The sequence below is a fragment of the Cavia porcellus genome, unplaced genomic scaffold (assembly GCF_034190915.1).
Source record: "Cavia porcellus strain 051 isolate PalLab524CR breed Dunkin Hartley unplaced genomic scaffold, mCavPor4.1 scaffold_2, whole genome shotgun sequence".
Lineage (NCBI taxonomy): Eukaryota > Metazoa > Chordata > Mammalia > Rodentia > Caviidae > Cavia > Cavia porcellus.
Genome location: NW_026947485.1, coordinates 111,144,101 through 111,166,131, shown reverse-complemented (window position 1 = coordinate 111,166,131; position 22,031 = coordinate 111,144,101). Strand labels below are relative to the sequence as shown.

The 22,031-nt window shown below is 36.0% G+C and overlaps 1 long non-coding RNA gene across 1 annotated transcript; it reads right to left on the bottom strand.

The window, feature by feature from the left end:
* Positions 1–13,204: 13,204 nt before the first annotated feature.
* Positions 13,205–17,529, bottom strand: LOC101788790 (uncharacterized). The gene is made up of 3 exons (XR_216475.4): positions 16,601–17,529; positions 15,744–15,791; positions 13,205–15,472 (listed from the first exon to the last, which is right to left on the bottom strand). It is a non-coding gene; the product is annotated as an uncharacterized LOC101788790 (long non-coding RNA).
* Positions 17,530–22,031: the final 4,502 nt, after the last annotated feature.

The following is a 22,031-nucleotide window of genomic DNA, read 5'->3' as shown; positions in this document are numbered from 1 at the left end:
AAAATACATGGTTTCCAAACTGCAAAAGCACTCCCCCTCTTGCCTTTTTTAAATGAAACTAATGTGTACTGGTTTCTACTGTGCATAAATTATAACTATTTCTTCAAATTTTCCTTGATACTGTCAAACTTAAATGTGAATTTTCAGAAGGTGACTGCATTAATCTACAAAGAAAAACTATTGTCAATCAAGTTTGAAAACTAGAATTAATGTAGAAAATCTCATGAAATGTGACTAAAAGAATTACATAATAGGATCAAGAAAAGAGGGGGATAAAGATGTTTGACTTAAATAAATCTACTGGGAATTTCAGAGTATCTAGTAAATCACTGTAAAAAAATCTGTACATGGTGAGCTCTGGTATAAAACTAAAATAGTGCTCATGAGAAAAATCAACATCCAACTGAAAAAATCTGAGAACAGATAAACCACAAAAATACAGACCAAGATCTGGGCACAGTGGCTACAACTCTTTATCATTACTTCAGAGGTTGAGGCAGAAAAATAGCAACTTTTAGGCTAATTTAGGCAAATTGGGGGGATCCTTCCAAAATAAGAGCAGTAGGGACATAGCTCTATGCTCCCTGGGTTAAGTCCCCAGTACTGCAAAGAAACAAATGTTTTTAAAAACTGGAAAGGATGAAGACCCACCCGTAAGGCTCTCATTCTTTTTTGATTGCTTTTATACTATTTTGTATTGCCTTATTGTGTATGAAAATATGGACAACCATTTCGAAGAAAACAAGAAACATTATGGTTGCCACTGTTGATCTCCTATTGTCTTGTTCTGAAATCCTGGGTTATTTGCATTGTTTTACTCTGATCTGCTTTGTTCTGTTCGATTTTGTTTTAGTCCCTTTAAAATAATAAAGTAACTGAAATGTATTTCAAAATAAGGTTAAATCAACTATATTTATGTTCTTAAAAATTAGGTTTATCCCTTTAACAACATATTTATTACTATTAATAATATGTTGAATTTTTTAAAAAATTGGAAAAGAGAAGGTAAAATTACTACTATTTGTAGAGATAATTGTATATCCAGAAATTTCAAGATAATAAACTGAAAAACTATTACAGACCTTAAGCAACTTCAAAAAATTGGCTGGGTATGTATTTAAAATGCCTTTTTTATATAAAATGTCTTTTATATATACAAATAATGACAATTATACTTAATGCAAGATATACTCAGTTATAATGGCTACCAAAAGAAAACAAAATATCTAACAAATATAAGAAACATGCAAGAGCTCCATTAAAACCTTTAAAATACAGATAAATAATGAGTGCTTGAACAAAGCATAGTACATTCTTCCATTAGAAGAGTAAACAATAAAGAAGTCAGCTTTCTTTATAAGTTTAACATAATCTCACAAGCTGATATTTAAAAATTACCTGAAAGGTAGGTACCAGGAAAATTCCAGAAAAAAATGGAGACAAGTCATTACGACTTATTAAAATATCTTATAGGCCCATAATAAAATGTAGTATACCACTATCAAAAGAATTTACACACAGTTCAGTGAAACAATAGAAATTCTGAAAATATATAAAATTTACTGTATGGTAAAGGTGACATCTTAAATTGGTGCTGGACAATATGAATTATACAATAGATTAGGTTTAGTGGGTAGCCACCTGGAAAAAATAAAATTGAATATACACCAAAAAAACATTCAAAATTTACCCTAAGGAAAACATGAAAAAATTATTTTTTAATCTTAAAAACGGTAAGCTTTTCAAGTGTGTATAAGAATTCTACCTGGGCATTGTAGAACACACAATCCTAATATTCTAGAAAGCTGAGGCAGGAGGTTCACAGGATTGGGTCCAGCCTGAGAAACTTAGCAACACCTTGTCTCAAAATAAAAAATGAGAGGGGCTGGGGATTTAGCTCAGCAGCATAAGCGTCTGCCTTGCAAGCAGGCAGTCGTGAGTTTGATCCCTGGTACTGATAAAAATGAAAAAGACCAAAAAATAAATAAATAAAAAATGAGAAAGGGCCAGGAATATAGAAGGCCTCTAGGTTTAATCCCTAATGCTGCAGGCAAGAAAAAGAAAACTAACTTCCATAATATTTAACTATATAAAATATTTTAAATTTCTGCATATCAAAGGACAAATAACATGGGTAGAGTATATGCAAATAATCTCCAGATAAAGGGGTGACTTTCTTAACATATAAAGAGGAAGAGATATAAATGCATAAATCCAGAAAAGGATATATGAATGTCTGTGGGAAAAATATTCATGTTTGATAGCACCTTCGTGTTGCTGAAGGTGTAGGCAATATCGTACATTACTTTGGGGAGTGTCTGACATCAAATTCTTTGGCAATATGTATAAAAATTACAAAGGCAAGATCTTTTGACCCAGAAATTCTACTTCTAGGAATTTATTCTACTGGTAGTGAAACATGTGTGAGATGGGATAGGTACAAATTATTTTACTTACTAAGTAAAAGATCAGAAACAATTTAGTGCTCATCCATAGGGGACTTCAGTTTACAATGCCATTAAAAGAACAAAATGTTTCTCTATACACATTGCTGTGGCTGATTGCCAAGATAATGTTAAGAGTATAAAGAATGCTATCATTATACCAATGTTTATAGGATCCCGTAAGGGGCTTCATTTATTAATATTCACAGCTTGCTTTTGATTGGTTGATATAGAACATCTGGAAAATGAAAAAATACAAAGCATATGGGCAAAACTAATTTCTTTTGTCTTTCCTGTGTGTGTGTGTGTATATATATGCGTGTGTGTGTGTGTGTGTGTGTGCGTGTATGTATATATATAGATACAGAAATACAGAGATATATATATATTTCTGTCTGACATACTGAATATATAATTCTGTGTTCTATCTTTCATATTTCATGATTTATCAGCAACAATTTTTTCATGAAATTGAAATATATCCAAAGTGTACATTAAAAAAATTGTTGGTATAAATTATATGAATATATTTTAACTATTTTCTGTTTAGAAATAATTCTTTTTATTTATTTATTTATTTTGGTACTAGAAATCAAACTCTTGATCTCACTTTTGCCAAGCAGGCACTTATGCCACTGAGCTAAACCCCAGTGCCTGTTTTGAAATAATTAAAAAACAAATGAACTTGTATTTTTACCACAACTTCTTCAATAATCGGTACTATTATGGAAGTATTTTGTCTTTGTAAATATAATGGATGAAAATATCCATGTGTTATTTTTATCTGCATTTCTAAGTTTTGAATGTCTTGAATGAGTTTATCAACCATTTCTAATTATTTTTCTATAAAATACATGTTCACTGTCACATTTTTCCTTTAGTTAACTCTAAACTTCGTTTTTAAAAGTATTCTATATCATCAAAAATTTGCCATTTTACCTGTTATAAATTTTTTTTACTCTAAATTTTTCTTTCAACCTTGCTTATATTGTTAGGAGGACTTATGCAAAATCAAGATACATCTTTCCATGTATTGAAATCTTTCTGGATGACCCTCTATAATTTTGAATTGTGATGGGATTTCTGTGTAGAAGGCTGGACAAGAGCTTTCTGAGATCCAGAGCTGACTACTCAGCATTTGAACCATAGTACCTACAGTGACTATTTGGTAGTATATCTAAAGATTTGTTACCAGAGTTTGGAGAATTTATTGATTTCTTTATCAGAGCAAGGGTGGTTTAGTTATAAGGCCTTAGAACACTCTCCAAGGAATAATTTTGAACGCCATTTTCTTCTGCATGTAAGAAACCAAGATATAATAGCAAGAGGCAATTAGTTGTATAAATATTAATCTGATTTCTGCAGTACTTCCTCTCAAAGTTATCCATCGAGATCAAGGAGAGTGAAGGTTACTATTAGAGAGCACCAGATATAGCAAGTTAAGTGCCTCAGTCTAATTTTTTCCCAAGTAGCATTAATGTAAAAAAAAAAATTATCTTACTCTAATGTAAGTAGAGTCATAAAACTTTTTCACAGTTTCCATCTCATCTGATAAATTTTCTGATGTATAAAAAATTAGCTCCATAGTACAGGTGGTGAAAACTGATGCTTAAAAATATTTGACTACTCAAAGTTATATAGTTTGCATCAGAGATGAGGGTAAATCCCAGATATATCATTTGTATGCTTCTGTGAATTTTGACAGCCTTGATGTTGGCTATACTCTAAAGAAAAGGAAAGAAGGATAAAATTGTTTAAATTGTACAGATTTTCAGGGTTTTTAAAATCTTAATATTGAAGTATGTTATATAATCCAATCTCCTAATTCAGCATTAGTAGTTCATGAAATCAACTTAGCAGGTCACAACAGTGAATTAAATAAACAAACAAAAAACCAGCAGAATAGAAACTATGTGTACACTGCATTGTCAGTTATTAATACTGTTTTATTAAACTTATTTTTAATTCTAGGCTAAAGTCCAGAAATGTTGAAGAGCACTGCTTATACTTGGTTTCTTAAAAACATTAGAATCATCAGTATCTTAGGACCAAAAGATTCTCATTTTTAAATCTGCAGTAAGAATCAAGAACCTGTGTTTTTAAAAGACATTACAAGTGATTCTGATGCAGTCTGGAGACTGAAAAACCATGTCCCACAGTGTCAGTGTAGAAAAAAGCACTTTTCCTGAACACAAGCATCTTTCTTTAAAATGTTTCCAAAACAGCAGGTGACATCGTTTGTCATGCAAAAGCCCCTAGTAAAGATGTGCAAGGCTGGATGACATGTGCCAGCAGAATATCCTTGTATTGATCTGAAGATTATTCCTGTACTTCATTCCCTTCCTACAAATTTGGATTGCTGGATTAGGAATTTAGTTACTTTTCTCATTGCTGAGACAAAATACCTGACACCCAAGATTAAAGGAGGAAAAGTTTATTTGAACTCAGAGTTTGTAGATGGTTTAGTTCATAGTCAGCTGGTTCCAAGGCATAGCGGCATGGCAGAAGAGTCCATGGCAGGGCAGGGAGGAGGCAGCAAACATCAATAGTGAAGCAAACATGCCTTTCTCTGTACCTTTACAGTCCATCCAGGTTACACATCCACTGATTGATGCCACCCTTTCTCGGGGTGGGGCTTCCATTATGTACACCCAGAACTATGCTGAACTCTTTAGTTATCACGTAATCTTAATCGCAGTATCACACACCCCAATCTGAGTTCTAGCACCCCCAGACAGCCATCTCCCAGAAGTTCTACCTATGAGCACATGAGGCTTTGGAGGAAAATAAGAAGATCATGTCCCAGGAAGGTTGACAGCTATGGGTAAGGGCAGAGTCATCAGAAGTCTGATCTCAACATATGACCTCAAGATCTTTTTTACATTTTTTTTTAACACACTGGCTAATATGATTGGCCACACTACTAAACTAGTAGTTTCAGGCATTGTGCTGGGCATTACAGGAAATACAAGGATGACTGCCCTGAGAATCTTCACATGCAGCTGCCACCACTACCTCAGATCCTAGCACATGTAAGACAATAAAATGGCTCAGCAAATGTTTTGTATCTGCTTTCAGCAGAGATGCCTCATGAATTTCAGATATTATCTCAGTGCCTGAGATGATGGACCAAAACCCAGTTTCACACCTTTCTTTCACACATTCGAGAGAAGCATTGTCTTTCAAAGATTATAGCCCCTATGAATCCCATACTAAAGCACTGAAAAATAAGATGCTTTATCTCAAATCCTAGAACTATAATCTCCAGAAAGTACTGAGAAAACACATACCGAAAGAATTGTTTGGGTATGTACTATTAGCAATTGATACATTTAGGGTGACTCACATTTTACATATATTCTTTCTAGTAGAGTGCTAAGTGAAGGCAATCTTTGGCTTAGATAAGAGATAGGCTCAAAACCTTCCTTTATCCACAAATCACTTTGGGACAGGCCAATAGTTACCTTTAACTGATTCAGACAAAACTAATTTAATTTAGCAATCTGAAAGGTTCTTTGTCAAAGGGTCAGCATAATTATCATTGGGTAGTGAGACTGCATAACTTTAATTTTTTCCTTGGTAAAAATGTTTTCTAAGCCTGTCCGACCAAAACTATGGTTACTTTTATAATTGTGAAAATATATTTTTTAGAGAAAATAAAAATATTGGATCAAAAGCAGACTGATTGCATTACACCTCAAAGTAGATTCTAGATAAAAGCCTTAGTAGGTATGTGTGCAGATTTTTTTTCTTTTAGTTCAAAGAAGCCCATAGGTCTGTGTATTAAAGATCTCACTTTGAGAAACTTTATAATTCTTGATACAAACAGGACTTAGGCTTTCCTTGGCTCAAGTAGAGAGACCCCATACAAGGAGCCCATAATGATGACTATTTGAGGCTACTCCCTTGCAGGCTGAGAAAACTCTGCCCCGCAGGTAATCTTTCCATTTCTGTTCTACTCTTGCAGTGGTGATCCTGTGGCACACATGCCACTGTGAGCGTTTGCATCAGTGAAAGTTCAAAAGGGCTCACATCAGTGCCCTACCCTATGTGGACTTCTCATGGATGTTTGAATTATCAGCATATCTGACATCCATGCATCTCCCTACTACTGGTTTCTGAAAGAATGAATATTCTGTTTATTAAATGATAACTTCAGTAAGTATAGTTTACATACAATAAAATGCATACATTCAATAAATTTTGACAAATCTATACCTCCATGTAACAACTACCACAATTAAAATATAGCACATTTCTATTTTGCTAAAAGGTTTCTCTGTGCCCTTTGAGACCCAATTTTCCTTATACCTAAGTCTTGGCCCAAGCAATCCATGAAATATGGGTTCAACTTTTCTTTCCTAAAGTTTCAAATAAATGAAATTATACAGAATGTTCCCTTTTGAATCTGATTTCCTTCTCTTGTCATCCTGTTTTTGAGGTTTATCCATGCCATTTGTTTTTATTGCTAAATACTATTTAGTTTGTACTTAACAATAAAAACAAAGAATAAAATAATTAGATCCCCAAATAAAAGACCCAATCCAAAAAAAACAGGCAACTGAAATGAACTGATGCTTCTCAGATGAAATATAAATTGAAATATAAAATGAAATATAAAATGATGAAATATAAAATGAAATATAAATATAAAAGTAATTCTACTTTTTGCAATGTGAAAACTATATGAGTCATTGTTAAACTTATTAATGTGGCAAGGTGTTCAGAGTCTTGGTGTTTTTTTGTAGGCTTTGTGAATAATGCATTTTGCTCTACAGTATATAAGTAAGATAGCTGTTGTGACAGTTTATATGAAGAGGTCCTCTAAGTGTGTCATGCACTCATATTGTGGCTTTTGGAAGATGATTGCATTATAGGCCAGCTACAGCTGACTTGCTGTTAGGAGATGGGACTGGTTAGAAGTGAGCCACTGGGGGTATGACCTGAAAGGCCATGTCTCCCTCCCTGGGCCCTTCTTTCATTCTCTGCTTCCTAGCCTTCAGGAATGAAAAGTAGGTGGAGAACAAAGACCTTAATCTAGGCCTAACCCAGAATTTATTAATTTGTGAAGAAGGGAGTGGCTAGAAAATAAGTGATATGGACAGCTCTCCTGGAACACAGAACAATTACCTCCACTGTAGCTAAACCTGGTCCTAACTCCATGTACTGATATGTACAGAGCTGGCTAAGCTATTTCCTTTTCAACTAGCTCTAAGCAATGTAAATAGGGGTAGTGGAGGTATTGATGTGGAATCTTCAAAGACAAGTGATAGCCCTATTTCCTCACATCAGTGTCTCCTGCTAAATAGTTGAGTACAATGGCATGGCAGAGCCATGGCTCCAGGACCATCAACTAAGTTTGAGCCTCAAGATAAGAGGCTATGACTTCCCAGGACAGAAAAAGTTTATATATCTCAACCAATGTACCAGGCCCCTAAATATTAAATGCTACCTCAATTGTGTTAGGCAGATTGGTCTTTCTGCAAATCCTTTTCATTGCAGGAGTCTTTTTGGCCTCCTAGCTAGCCCAGTTCACAGTACTCAGGTAATTCCTGCCATTTTCACAGTCACTCATCCTCTAGCCACTCTCTTCTTCACAAATTAATAAATTCTGGGTTAGGCCCTGGGTTAAGGCCTTCGTTCCGTGAACCCTCATCTGGACTGGACTCAGGATGCCTAGGCTGCCTGTAACTGTAAATATATCTTAGTGTCTTTTTTTCACTGTGAGTTGCACTGGAGGTGGTAAATTAAAATCAGTTCACCAGGATTCTAATAATGTTTCCATGAGATTACATATACAAGCTTCCTGGATCACAACAGGGACCGGAAAAGGACCACAATAGATAGGAAGGGAAAAAGCACTCAAGTAGATGGGTACAATTTTTCTTTACCCCTAATAAGACGATTAGAGAGGTACTTTTGCCTGCTATGCCCATGCTATTTCTTCTCTGCAGCCAGTCAATCACGAACTAAAATATGAGCTTAATGAGACATTTCTTCCTTTAATGGCAAAGAAAGTGACTAAGACAGCTGCCACAGCCAAGATAACACGTCCATGTTAAGGCAGGAGGAGCTCAAAGATAAGTATATATTGAAAAAGGGGAGAGTGTTGCTCCCGCTACATCGGTCACATCTTTCCAAAAGTCTGCAGAAGATCTCCTCCTATTAGCTAGAAATGTGACATGTGACATGTGACATCCATGGTTTCAAGGAAGCTCATGAGGGTCTCACAAAGAGAAATAAGGTGTCATGCTTGACACACATCAATCATAACTCATGGCTCAAGGGTGACACACTATCACTGCAAACAAAACTAAGGTTCTGATAACAAGAAAGCTGAAAGAAGTGCATGCTGGCTTTGAAGAATGATGACTGCGTAGAATCTTAAAATGATTCTGGCACAGATACGGCCATGTAAGCAATAAAGATAGGATGGGAGAAAGCTTTCTACTAGATGGATGCAACTTTTCGTTTCCCCTAATAAGATCTCTAAAATTATCACACAACTGGTACATTTACTTTTGTCAACAAATGAATTCAGACTCATAATGTTATAATTATGTTCTTTACCCCACTAATTATAAAATAAGATACAGACAGCATTTGTAGATTACCTGCAAAAAGACACTCAAATTTCAGTGCCTACTAAAACATAATTTCTGTTGGAAGTTAGAATTGCTCATCTTTAGTTGTATTTCCCAGTCATTCATCCATTTCAACTCACATCTCATGTGTGCTTTAGCACATAGAGTAATTCAATTGTGATTCTAGTCTACATTTTAATAGAACAATAAAAATCATTCTTCTCCCAAAATATGAGGACATCAGAACAGCTTCACAGATATATGAATCACACAATATTAGCTTAGAACCAGAGCTGATAGCCAGGCTCAAATGACATGCCTTTAATTTGTTACCTCAGTAGGAATTCTAATAAATATTTTACAACAGAGTTTAGTATTCTCAACAAAACAGGATGAGTAGGATACCGTGGCCTTCTCCCCTGGGATAGTCCTACCGTAGTGTATTTATCTGCATGAACCAAACCAGACGTACCGCTTCTGCCAATCTAAAGTTCGGAAAGGGAGGAAGCTACACACTCCTTTGTTTGGAAATGTACACATGATCAGAATTTGATCATAAGAGGTTCCTTGGAGTTTTCTAACAATAGATCAAATGTTGCCTGCTCTGGGTGGGATGCCTGGATCGGCCTTAGCCATGTTGTTATAGCTTTATGTTCACGTCATAATTACATACTTCACCTGCCCCACAACTGTAACACAAAATATGACAGAGGGATAGGAAGATAGTTCAGAGGTAAATCATCATTTTTAAGACTTCCTGGGCTCCCTAACATAATAAAATTCTCTTGCTATAGATGTTCATAGAACCTAATTCTTTTATATATAATCCCCTTTACATTTGCATTTTTATTGTTTGTGATTATCTGGTTACTGGTGATTCAATTACACTGAGCCATAAGCTTTATAAGCAGGAGTTTTATTTATTTTTATTCATCAATTATATGTTCAGCCTTTTAGTGGTAGACTAATTCTCTTTCCTGAAAAGTTACCTTGAGAACTGGGTTAGTAGTTTCAATTTTAATTTTTTTTTACTATTTAGTGAGTGGTCCTGGAGGTCAAACTCAGTGCTTAACACACACTGGGTAATTGCCCTTCCACTGAGCTACACACTAGCCCAGTCTTTAGTCTCTGGAAGAAAAATCTCCAATGTTTGCCAAATCTCTTCTAGGAAAAAGTCTTCATTTTCACTTTCTATGGATTTTCTTCTTTATATTGATGCTCTTTGAGGTGATGTATTATTATTTTTTTTTCAGTGTTTCTATAAAATCTAACAAAATAGTTTGGAGGCCTTAAAGCAGTTTCTTTTGGCTTTCTGAGACAATGTCTTGCTAGGCAATTGAGGCTGGCCTTGAACTCAGCATAACCCAGTCTGGCTCAAACTTGCAGCCTTCCTGCTTCACAGTGCTGTGATTGTAGGTATTTGTGAACATGCCTGTTTTGAAGCAAAATTTAATTGAGTAGTTATCAAATATTGGATATTCTGTGATGCTTGATAATGTATGCTAAACATCGAGTGGATGCTTGGGAGTGTGTTATTTGGGAGAAGATGTTGCATCAAACTGTCTTCAGTCTCTAATTTACTGCCTTGTATGTACATCATGGATACTTTATAAATGTGATTTGTAAATTTTATTTATCTTAGGGAGTGGAAACATGTACATATCTTCATTCTTTTTATTCCCCTTCCTCTCCTCTCCCTCCTTGCATCTCTAGATTCCATTCTCCCTTTTTTTAAAAAAAATTTTTTAAGCCAGTCAAATTTAGCAGTGTGTGTGGGGGGGTGGTAAACCAACGTTAGTGACACTAATGTTAGTGAGTTCTGATAACCCACTGCCATCGGACCAGACTCCCATTTTGCTTTTCCTTCTTTTTTTAGTTCATGTTTGTGAGACAGTGATGTAAACTCATTGTGGGTAGTTAAAACATGTAAATGACACATTTTAAATGTTTTATAATCCTTTTCCATCTCCACCTTCTATCTTGGTCCCCTTTCCATTTGCAAAACATCTATCTTCCTTTTTTTTTTTTTTTTTGGTACTGGGGCTGGAACTCAAGACTTTACGTTTGCCAAGTAGGCACTTACAATGCCGCTGAGCTAAACCCCTGGCTCCCTGTTTCCTTTTATCAGTCTTATGCTTTGCTCTGTATTTTTACTTTGGATTTTTCTTGTGAGACAAACCATGATATTAAGCTTGTATGGCAGATTCTTTTTTTTTTCACTTAACATGTTTTCACGGTACATCCTTTTTCCTACAAATGACTCAAATTTATTCTTCTGTATAGTAGAAAAGTGTTCCATTATGTATAGATGCTACATTTTCCTTATCCATTCTCTATTGTTGGACATATAGGCTGCTTCCAAGATTTAGGTATGAATTGTGCCACTGTACACATTGGTATGCATGTGTTGCTGTAATATGATGTCTTTCACTTCTTTGGGAGGGTACCTTGAAAGAGAACAGCTGGGTCAAATGGAATTTATAGTTTGTTTTTTGAGAAATCTGCATACTAATTTCTGCAATGGCTGTACTACAAACATTGTGGGAGGCTTCTTTTTCCACTGCAGCCTCACCAGCATTTGTTATTTGATTTTTTGATGATACATTTTCTTTCTGGAGTAAAATGAAATATCAGTGTTGTTTCACTTTGCATTTGTCTAATGGTTCACGATGTTGAACATTTTTTTCATATATTTATTGCCTACTTGTATGTTTTCTTCAAATTAATAAGGAGTCTCTAAGAAACTGAGGCAGAATGGTCAGAGAAGAGCCACCAAGAAACAGTGATATCCATCAAATCCAAAGAAAAGAAATTTGCCCAAAGAGAATTATTAAACTACCATCTGTTGAACAAAGATCAAGTCAGATAATGCCTGTGAAGTACTCAGCAGACTGAGAAATAACTGGAGGTTGATGACTTTAAAAACTGGTATTTTTAGTTATGATAAAATATTCCAGTTGCTTGAAACATAAACAGGAACTCAAAGAAACTGAGAGAAAATCTTTTCATCGGTCATTGTCTGCTAAAGGGAAGCAAGAAACAGAATGAGGAACAACTTGCTGCAAGTTTTATTTCTTTTCTTTTAATATATAAAAGACTAGAAAATGCCTAAAAGTCAACGTGGAAAAGCCACAAATAAAAGTGAAAGTCCTAAACAGCAGGAATGGGATATCCAGAACTTGGGACAAGATGATAATCATCTTTTCTATTGAAAAAAAAAAAAGTGAAGGAAATGAATGGGTATAAATGAAGTAAATTTGGAGACCTGGTGGAAATAATCTGAGCAAGTTTCCATTTTATGGTTTCTTTTCTCTGAGAAAATAGGAGACAGAATATCTATCTGCTGAGAATGAAAAGGTGGGGAAGTTGGTCAGCAGGTGAAAGATGTTTTAAGAGCTCCTGCAGCTGAGAGTAGTGACACGGCTAGTTGGAAGGACGAGGCAGGAAAATCACCTAAACTCAGAAATTGGAGGCTAAGCCAATGTAGCAAGACCAAGGTTCACCAAAATAAAGAAGTGAAGAAAGGAAAGGGAGGGAGGGGAGAGTTGGTCAGGCGGGCGGGCAAAGGGTGGGGCGGGCGGGGCGGGGCCAAGGCGACCCCCCCACAGACGGCGGGCTGCAGGGAACTGCCAGGCAAAGCTGGGAACATGAACTTGTAATGGCACTAATTTTTTCCAGTAGTAAGTTTTCTCTAGGAACTCTTAAAGAGAAAAGTGGTTCTAAAAATGCCTTTAACTCACTTCTCCGTTGAAAATGTGTATCTTAAACTCAGGTTCAAAATTTGTGGTGGAAATATCATTTATGTGACTATTACATGTAGAAATTATAGTAAATCCAAGACTAAAGGTAAGAAGTTATTGGTATGATTCAAAATATACAGAAGATATGTTTATTTTTTTAAAATGCCTGAGAATGGCAGTGGGAAACTTTTTGTTTGCTAGCTTGCTTTTTGGTACAGGGAAACCATAATGATTATCAAAGGCAAAACCTAAAATCCATACTTACAGACCCCTTGTGGTAGCCTATTAACTGGAACATGAGCTCCCAAGTGCATTATCCCGTCACTTTGGGGAATGTGCAAAAAAAAAAAAAAAAAAAAAAAAAAAAAAAAAAAAATCCAGAACAGAAAAAGGGACATGAAAGAGAGAAATTCAGAGGAAAAACTCTTTAGAATGATTGTTTTCAAAACAGATAGAGCATTCTCTCCTTTATTACCTTACAAATTAAGCCAAGTCCAGGCTCTAAAATCATTAGGCAGAGATGACAGATTATGCTTAATCTCCAAACCAATCCATATTGTTTTCATTTTTCCCCTCCTATGTACAGATTTGCAGAAGCAGCTGGAGGTATTAATTATCTAATCATTGATACTTGTCTCTTTATCTATTCCCTTCATAAAGACCTACTACGAGAAATTCTAGGACAAGAGACCAGGTGAATTCACATGGGGTACAGGTGGTGGGTACAGTGATTCACTTAAAGAGAAATAAAGGTGAAGAAAAAAGGTGTGAAATTATTCAAATTTTTAAAAATATTCACAAAACAATCTTTAGGTACTCAAAACATATTCTAGTTCTCTAAAATTGCTTGCTACAAACTTCTTGATAAATACCACTTCTTCAATTCTCCAATGTTATAGGCTGATAGGCCTTTGACTAATAAACATTAACTTTTGTGGAAACTTCATAGTCTGAATTACTTTATTTGAACTCATAAAAATAGTTTCTGATGGATTGCTGGCCTAATTTTCTCTGGGTTTGGAGAATCCAAAAAAGTACACATTTTTACATTCTGCAAGGAAATTACAAATAGAAATGAATGCTACTTCCCTTTATGAACAGGCAGCAACTCATGAAAGAATAAGAATTATGTTTTGTGGAGAGAGACTCTGAGAAAATTGATTATGGAAATCCACAGACATTAGTGATTAATGTTCATTTTGTAATTATTTTAGTGGCAGAAATTATGGTGGTTACACAAATGATTTTTCTCCTGTAGTCTTTTTAAAAAAGGTTTTACAGACATACATAGTTTATTGAATTCTGCAAGGAACATTATACCTATAATTATATTTAACAATTGACTTCATTTTGAACATTCTACATCTATCCATCACTATTGTAACTTTCTATATTTCATGTTGAAATAAACTGTTATTTGAAGGTAAAAAACTTTTTCCCAAACCCCTTCCTGATGATATTTCATGCGTTGCTGACTTTTTCTAGCCACCACAGCACATTCAACTAATTATCTAAAGAGACCAGCCTACAATTTGTAATTCCGGTGCCTCCTTCCTGGCTCTAACTGCGAGTTATCAGACCTCATTAGACAGACTATAAATATCCCATGAATAATTTCTTTACATTCTCATACCTGCCCACCTCAAAACTGGAATGTTTTTCTGCATATTCAAACAATTTCAAAATATATTTCCATTACAGTTTTTAAAATTCTTAACTCATCTTTCCATAGTATAAAAACTTTAAAAGCTATCAAATCGTGTTTTCAACCTTTCTTAAAATGAAGATCTATATAAATAATGTTAATATGTTGTCCAGTTTAAAGTAAAATGAGGCTCCTTGTTTAAGAGTCCACATATATCAAATTTCAATTTTATAATGCCATTTAAGGAACAAAAAGCACCCATACTTGATTACTATTAGCATCAGAAAATGATATTTGGGGAAAAAGATACTATTCATTTTATAACTGCTCTTTTGAATTTAAAAAATGGTGGCAAAATATTTTTGCACTATTGATAATATTACAGGTCAAACTGTAAATGATTTTTTAAAAAAATTATTATTTTAGTATGAAGATTTGCTTTTAGCAACTCTAATGAGCACTGATTACATGCCAAGTGTTGTTTGGGGCATTGAGGATTCACATATGAAAACTGTAAAAATGTTTCCTACTTTTCCACCTCCATAAAGCATATGTTTTATCTTATTTACATTAGAAAACACATAAAACAGCAATAAAACGTTTTCAAGGTGTGGATATCCTAGAATCCGGGTTGAAAAGGAGCACCAATCCCAAGATGTGTATCATTTTACATTTTGACATCTCTAAAATCAGTCATATCTTACAATGTGGTCAGATCAGTAACCACAAAGATGAAGCTGTCATTTCCTGAGATGTGACAAATGAGTATGAAAAGCTTGGAAGAAGGGTGCTTTTACCACTGTGAGTTCTTGATGACTCAGCATTCAATAAAATACAATAGTTCAAAGTATTTTTATTACATGTGAGGAAATAAAATTCAGAGAGCTTAAGTCACATGTCCCAAAGCAAGCTAGACAGAGTCCAGGTCTGTGTTCCATTTTCATTCTTCTACCAAGTGTTACGGTGAGACAGAGATGTCATATAAGTAGATAAGAATATCGCTGTATTTCTATGACCATGAGCAAGGAATTCACTCCTTCTTTGCCTTGGTTACTCCATCTGTTAAAAAAGTAAGTCTCACAGTGTTACTCTAGGTACTAAGAAAATGTATGTATAGGACTTACTGCAGAGATTGGCAAATGCTGAGTGCTCCATAAATGCCACCTGCTTGAGATCAAATTTTATATTCAGTAGAACATAATTTAAAGTTATCTTCAATTACCCCACAACTAAATGAGGCCCACATCTAGGTATAGGAAATCTAGAAATACTAGAAAATTGAACAGACTGCTAAAATGTTTAAACTAATTAATATAATAAAAATTTCCACCTTAACAGTGGTTTGTCCTGGTAGTGTACCGGAAATTATTAGACTTACCTGCAAGAAAGCATACAAAAAAAGTTAAGAATCCAAGCCATCTGACCATTAAACCCTTTAATGTCTATAAATACATTTATAAGCACAATTTGGATCAACTCAACATTTACCACAGATTTGATCACAGCTTGTAAAGACGCTCAAGAAAAAGGACTTCCAGAACTGCTTTGGAAAGTGGCAAAAACAGGGATAGGTGTGTTTGAAGTGGAAGGTAGGTTATTTTAAGGGGGATTAAACAGCAACATTTTTTACTGTAATAAGTGTGTTAAAATTTAACTACTATGTATTTTCATCACTCCTTGTATAATACATACACATGTACAAGAAACACAAGTTCTAGAAGTTAAAATGTACCATGGGAAGACAATTTGTTCAGAAGATGAGATAATAACTCATCCTTATAGTACTTATATATATTAAGGTGATTTCTCATCCATTACCAACTTAGTGCTTTGCATTTGGTATATAGTTATAAAAAGAAAATCAAAGTGCTTTCTAATAGCTGTTACTTTCTGTCGAAATAATGAGATGTTCAGAAAATAGGCAAAGGTCTACATTCCTCCCTCCTACCCCTGCCTTAAGCCTTTCTATATCAGCTCTTCACTTTGGGGAGCTTATGTGAAAATCTAAATTACAAAACACTATGATATAGAGTTAACTTGCTTTAAATATTAGTTTATATATTTTGTTTCTATAAATAGTAACTGTATTTCTCAAATCAATTGATTATGTATCGCAGGCAAATAAAGAAGTTTCAACTGAGACTGAATCCCACATAGTTAAGTGCTTAAAAAAGTAATTTTACTTACTAGGAAGAGTTAATGAATCAACTCACACTTGTTCTTGTTTCATTTGATGATAAAACCTGAAGGTGAACTTCTGGAGAAACAAACTAATATACCCAAAACTAATGTATTTTCAGAAGCTTCTGGAAATTAGTCTTATTATGAAAAAATCTGACGTCATCCTCTTACAACTACACATCAGCAAAGTTCAAGAATTTTCTGAATATTTTCAATATTAATCTATTCTCATTAGTTACTTTATAAGAATGATTTTGTTAAATTCTCGCAAGCACCAACACATCCCAATTTAAACCTTAAACTATCACATAGCTCAACATGTGAACTTTGTCTATTAATTCTGAAACGTAAAACGCAGCATTACTTGCTTGAATTTAACTACCCTGCTCTATATCCATCCTTGATATTTTCCAGGATTAAAGTTTATCTAAAATGTCAGGCTGATTGCATGTAGTTGCATCAGCTATAAAGAGTCTTTCTTACGATCAACTCCGAATATCTCGGCTGAAATGATAAAGACTAGGTTAGTCAATGGGGCAGTCAGCTGCCGGTTTTATTAGAGAAGTACCCTAGCGTCTGCTGCCCGGGAGACAACAGCGGGCCTCATTTCTCCCGATTCAGGCCTCCGGCCCGCCCCTTCCTCCCAGAATAATGTCGCGCTGCCAGCCCAGCGCTGTGTGAGGAGAACAAAATCTTTGCACAAAGGTGGGCTGGGTGGGAAGTCCCATTCTGCCACAAGAGGCGTCTTCTCCAGAAAAACTTAGCAAGTTACTAGGAAGCGGGTAAAGTTCCTAGAACCCTGTCGCCCGGAAGTCTCATTCCTTCTTGAAGCCCAGTCTCGGTGCGCTATCTAGGAAACTCTAGACTCCACTCCCTCGCGGGGCCTCACTGGCGGCAGCCATGACACTTGCATCCGGGTATTCCACGTCCTTTGTTCCCCGGAAATGACGCAGCGCGGAAGGATCCGCGCTGGGCCGGGGCAGACAGAGGTGAAGGGGCTTCCGGAAGCGGGTACGGTGGAACCCGTTGGGGGAGGGCGGGTGGCGTATTGCAGTCTTAACGCCAAGCCGTACGTTTCTGCGTTTCAAGCATTGTGTTGAACGGCAGGTTGTTGTGCTATTTTACCCCTTCAGTAACTGCAGAAGCTATTATCATATCTATTTTATATATGGAGAAACTAAGGCACTCTTAAAGAGGGCAAGTACTTGAAGGTGGTCTAACCCAGACACCGTCTGCTATAGCGACTTCATTTGGAGAAGAGCGAGTCCCTGGAGTGAGTGTCCTGTTATGTCACTTCTGCAAGTGTAGCTCAGCATCCTGTTGCCCAAGAAGTGTCAAGTCCAACTTCCAGCTACTGTGATATTGTGAAAGGACAGCTGTTTATTCGGTCTTCTTTGGTGTTGGGAATCCAATCTAGGTCCTTGTGCTGGGGTATGGTTTTAAGCAATGTGTTTCAAATTCAAAGCTGCATCCTGTATTTCTCATGCTCCACTTCCCACTATTTCTTATTAGTGCCCTCTTAAACAATGGCACAGAAGAAATGCAGTGGGAAGATAGATGAGAAAAAACGAGACCGGGTCAGCAAAAGGTCCTGCTGAAAGGAAGGACCTAATTTGGGGGATGCTAATTTGGGGGTTGTGTTTACTTTGGAATTCCAAGGTATTATGTAGCCTCCTTATCACAGTTCTGGGACAGCCTGGCTGCTTACTGAAGGGTAGATTCACAAGTACTGTACAACTTTCCTGCTCACAGATTCTGCACCCACAATAATAACTTCCCCCCAAGTCACCTTCGTGTTCATATTTTAACAAAAATTTGGTATAGGTGAACAAGAAGTGTAAAGTAAAATTCCATATTCTGCCAGGTATTCCCTCTTATATCGTCATTCATACCATGGTTAACGTAACTGGATATTGAACTCTTGAACCAGTAGTATGTTGTCTTGTAACTTTCTCCACTGTGCAGGACAGAAAAAAACAGGTCTTTACATTTCCAACTGGCCTTCACAATACTAAAATAGCAGGTGAAAGGCTCTAAAACATTCACAAACTGTCTCCAGACATCACAACATTTACTTGCACCCACAAAAGTAAGCTTTCTGTCATTATTATAGTTAACTTATTAAAAGAAAAGGCTTATTTTGTCTTACAGTTTTGCAGGTTTTAATCCATTGGCCCACTGATTTTGGCTCTGTGACACAGTACATCATGGCAACAGTAGGTGCAGACAAAAATGCATGTTTTCAAAAGAAATATCTTTATGTTAGTCTTGAGTCCTCTGAGAAAGTGTTAGAATGAAATTAAATGTTAAGGAATTGTATTAGAAAAACGTTTATGAGTTGAGAATGAGAGAGAGCCAGAGAATGGTCTAACAGTCATCACACAGTCTGAAACTGAGTGGAGAGAGGGCAAGAAGATTGGTGTTTTAGGCTACTAAACAGTCTTAAGGAATATCAGCAAGATCATTGTGGATCCTTTAAGTCACCTGTCAGAGTAGTGCTCTCAAGGGTCAGCCTGCCTTATTATTAATACTGTGTCCATCTGTGGCTATATTAAACACATGGGTACAAAAGCGGCAAAGGGTTTCCTAATGTTACACCTGGGGTCTTGATCAATTTTTCTTCTTGAATTTGGCAACCAAAATCCAAGAGCTGGTTTTGCAATTATTGAAAATTTTCATTAGTTTCAAGTCTTGAAAGACATTGTTTGAAACAGACAATATGTTTAGGAGACATTGTTGTGTTTCCCAAATCTCCTTTAAGTCTAACAAGACGGGTTTCATATCAGAGAACTTGGTAAGTGTCCCCTTCTTTTGAAAGGTGCAATATTATTCAGTCTCATGTCTGGGAAATTCCAAGAGAAAGGGAGATGGATTAGTGAGATTTGGTAGAGGAGTGAGGGAGAGTACATTGGAGTCAGCTGTCACTGCCATAGTTTATCAGGGCACATGATACTCGAATATTTCTTGTGAATCAGATGTGGGCTTCATAAGAGAAAGAGTTGGGTGCCTGGACCTTTGTGAGGACTGCCTAGAAAGAAGATGAGATTTCAAGAGAGTTATTAGATAATACAGAGCTATAGATAGAAAAGTAACTGGGGAAATAGAATTCATTTCTTATCTAAGGTGAGCTACTTGTCATAATTTTCCTGTGACTTTTCCTTCTTTACTGCTGAAAGTCCCAAGAAGCCCTCAGTTCTGTCACACTAAGAGACACTCTTGAAGGGATCCTTCCACAATCCAGAAAATCACCCATAAGAGTAAGAGTCACGAAGTTTCACACAGATTCAGTGTACATAGGGGCAGTTTATGACCGTGCCATTGTTAAAGTAGATTTTTATTGGAAAGTACCTGGAAAATGATGAAGCAAGGTAATTTATACTATCCTTTTGGAGCATGGATTTGCTAGGTTGCCAAATTACCACAGAATAGGTGGCTTACACAACAGAATTTTCCCCTTGTAATTCTGGAGGCCAAAGTCCAAGGTTAAGGTTCTGACCAATTTGTTTCTGATGAGAGGCCATCTTACTGTCTTGCAGATGGCTGTCTTTTCTTTTTTTTCACATGACCATTTCTCTGTACCTGCTTAAAGACAGGGCAAGAGACAGGAAGGGAGGAGTGGAGGGAGCAAGATGAATGAATGTTTTTTGATATTTTTATCTTATAATCCTGTCCAATCAGAAACTCACTGTCATGACCTCAATGGTAATTACTCCTGCAGAGGACCCATCTCTAAGTATAGCCACACTGGGGGTTTGGCATTTTAACAAATGCGTGGAGAGTTCTTTGCACAAGAAGACAGTGATTCTAAAACACCTTTAAGGAGGAGATATGACTTTGCAGCCTGCTACAGTTTGTGCTTTAACTGTTCATCACTGGCTGCTCATATATGAATGGTTGGTTTGCCAGCCTTTGGCAGCACTGGTAGAAGGAGGGACCTTTAAGAGGTGGAGCTTATGAGAGGAAGTTAGGTAACTTGAGGACATGCCCTTGAAAGGCACTGGGGAACCCTGTTCATGTCTTCCTTTCTTTTTCAAATTCTTGGATGAGGTGAATAGCTTTGCTCTGTACATACTGTTGCCATAATGTACTACTGTGTCACAGAGCTAAAATCAGTGGGCCAATGGGCCATGGATTGAAACCTGCAAAACTGTGAGACAAAATAAGCCTTTCCTTTTTAAAAGTTAACATCAGTAATGACAGAAACCTTAATTTTGTGGGTGCAAGTAAATATTGTGATGTCTGGGGATAGTTTGTGAATCATTTAGAGCCTTTCACCTGCTATTTTAGTATTGTGAAGGCCAGTTGGAAATGTAAAGACCTGTTTTTTCTGTCCTGCACAGTGAAGTTACAAGGCAACATACCACTGGTTCAGCAGGAAAACCACACAGATTCTTCATATTTGGTCATCAGGACTTCAACGAGGCCCTAAAATTTGCAGTTATAGGAATTTACCAAAGGACAGTACTATTCTGATTAAGAAATGTGTTGTAGCTTATATTTATGAAATCTGAATTTTTAAAGATATTACAGTGTTGGTGAATCATAGACTATATATTCTTAAAAAATAAAATAGTTGAAAGATACCAAGTTTAAAAAACCAGGACATAATGCTATTTAAGGATAAAATGCTATTTAAAAAAAAAAACATAGACATGTACCTTCTATACCATCCACTGACTCTTCCAGAAAGCAAACCTGTTTTATTCTTTGAGTCCTATCTTAGTTGGAATTAGCTTCAGTTGTGAGCATGGAGTTACAGAAATCTCAAAAAATATTAAACATGTATGTGCTTTTCCACACATAAATTTATTTTTTTAAGAAGTCTAGATGAAGTCAGTTTAGGTTTGATGTAGTGATTTGTGTTGTGAGGATTACAGGCTCTTGATAACTTGTCCTATTTTATGTTCCTTCTGTTTTCTAAAGTCACTTCATGACCCAGAATGGCTACTTCCAGGGAACAGGAAGGACTAAAGAATTCAAATAAAATCACATCTTTTCCGTTTAAAGACAAAATCCAAAAGCTGTACACAAACATCTGCAAGACAAGTTGAAAAGATAATATTTTATTTTTTTTCTAGTGAGCCCATGCATGGCTCAGGGAGGGAGTGAAGGGTGAAGTAGAGATGGGGGTGCAAAGAGAGAGGTTGAGAGGTTTTATTATTATTATTATTCAGTAGTCAGCAAACTGTGGTTCATTGGTCACCTGCCTGGTTTTATAAGTAGAATTTTATTTGAACGTGGCTATGCTCGTTTTACCTGTTGTCTGATTCTGTGTGTTCCTTTAAGAGACTTTGTTAACATAATTCACAGGGCATACACTCTGCCTATGTAAAGTGTACAGTGGCTTTTAGTATTCACAGAATTTTTATCATGACAACCAATTCTAAAACATTTTTGTTGTCTGTCTTCAACCTCACATTGTTTAGTTAGCTCCCCA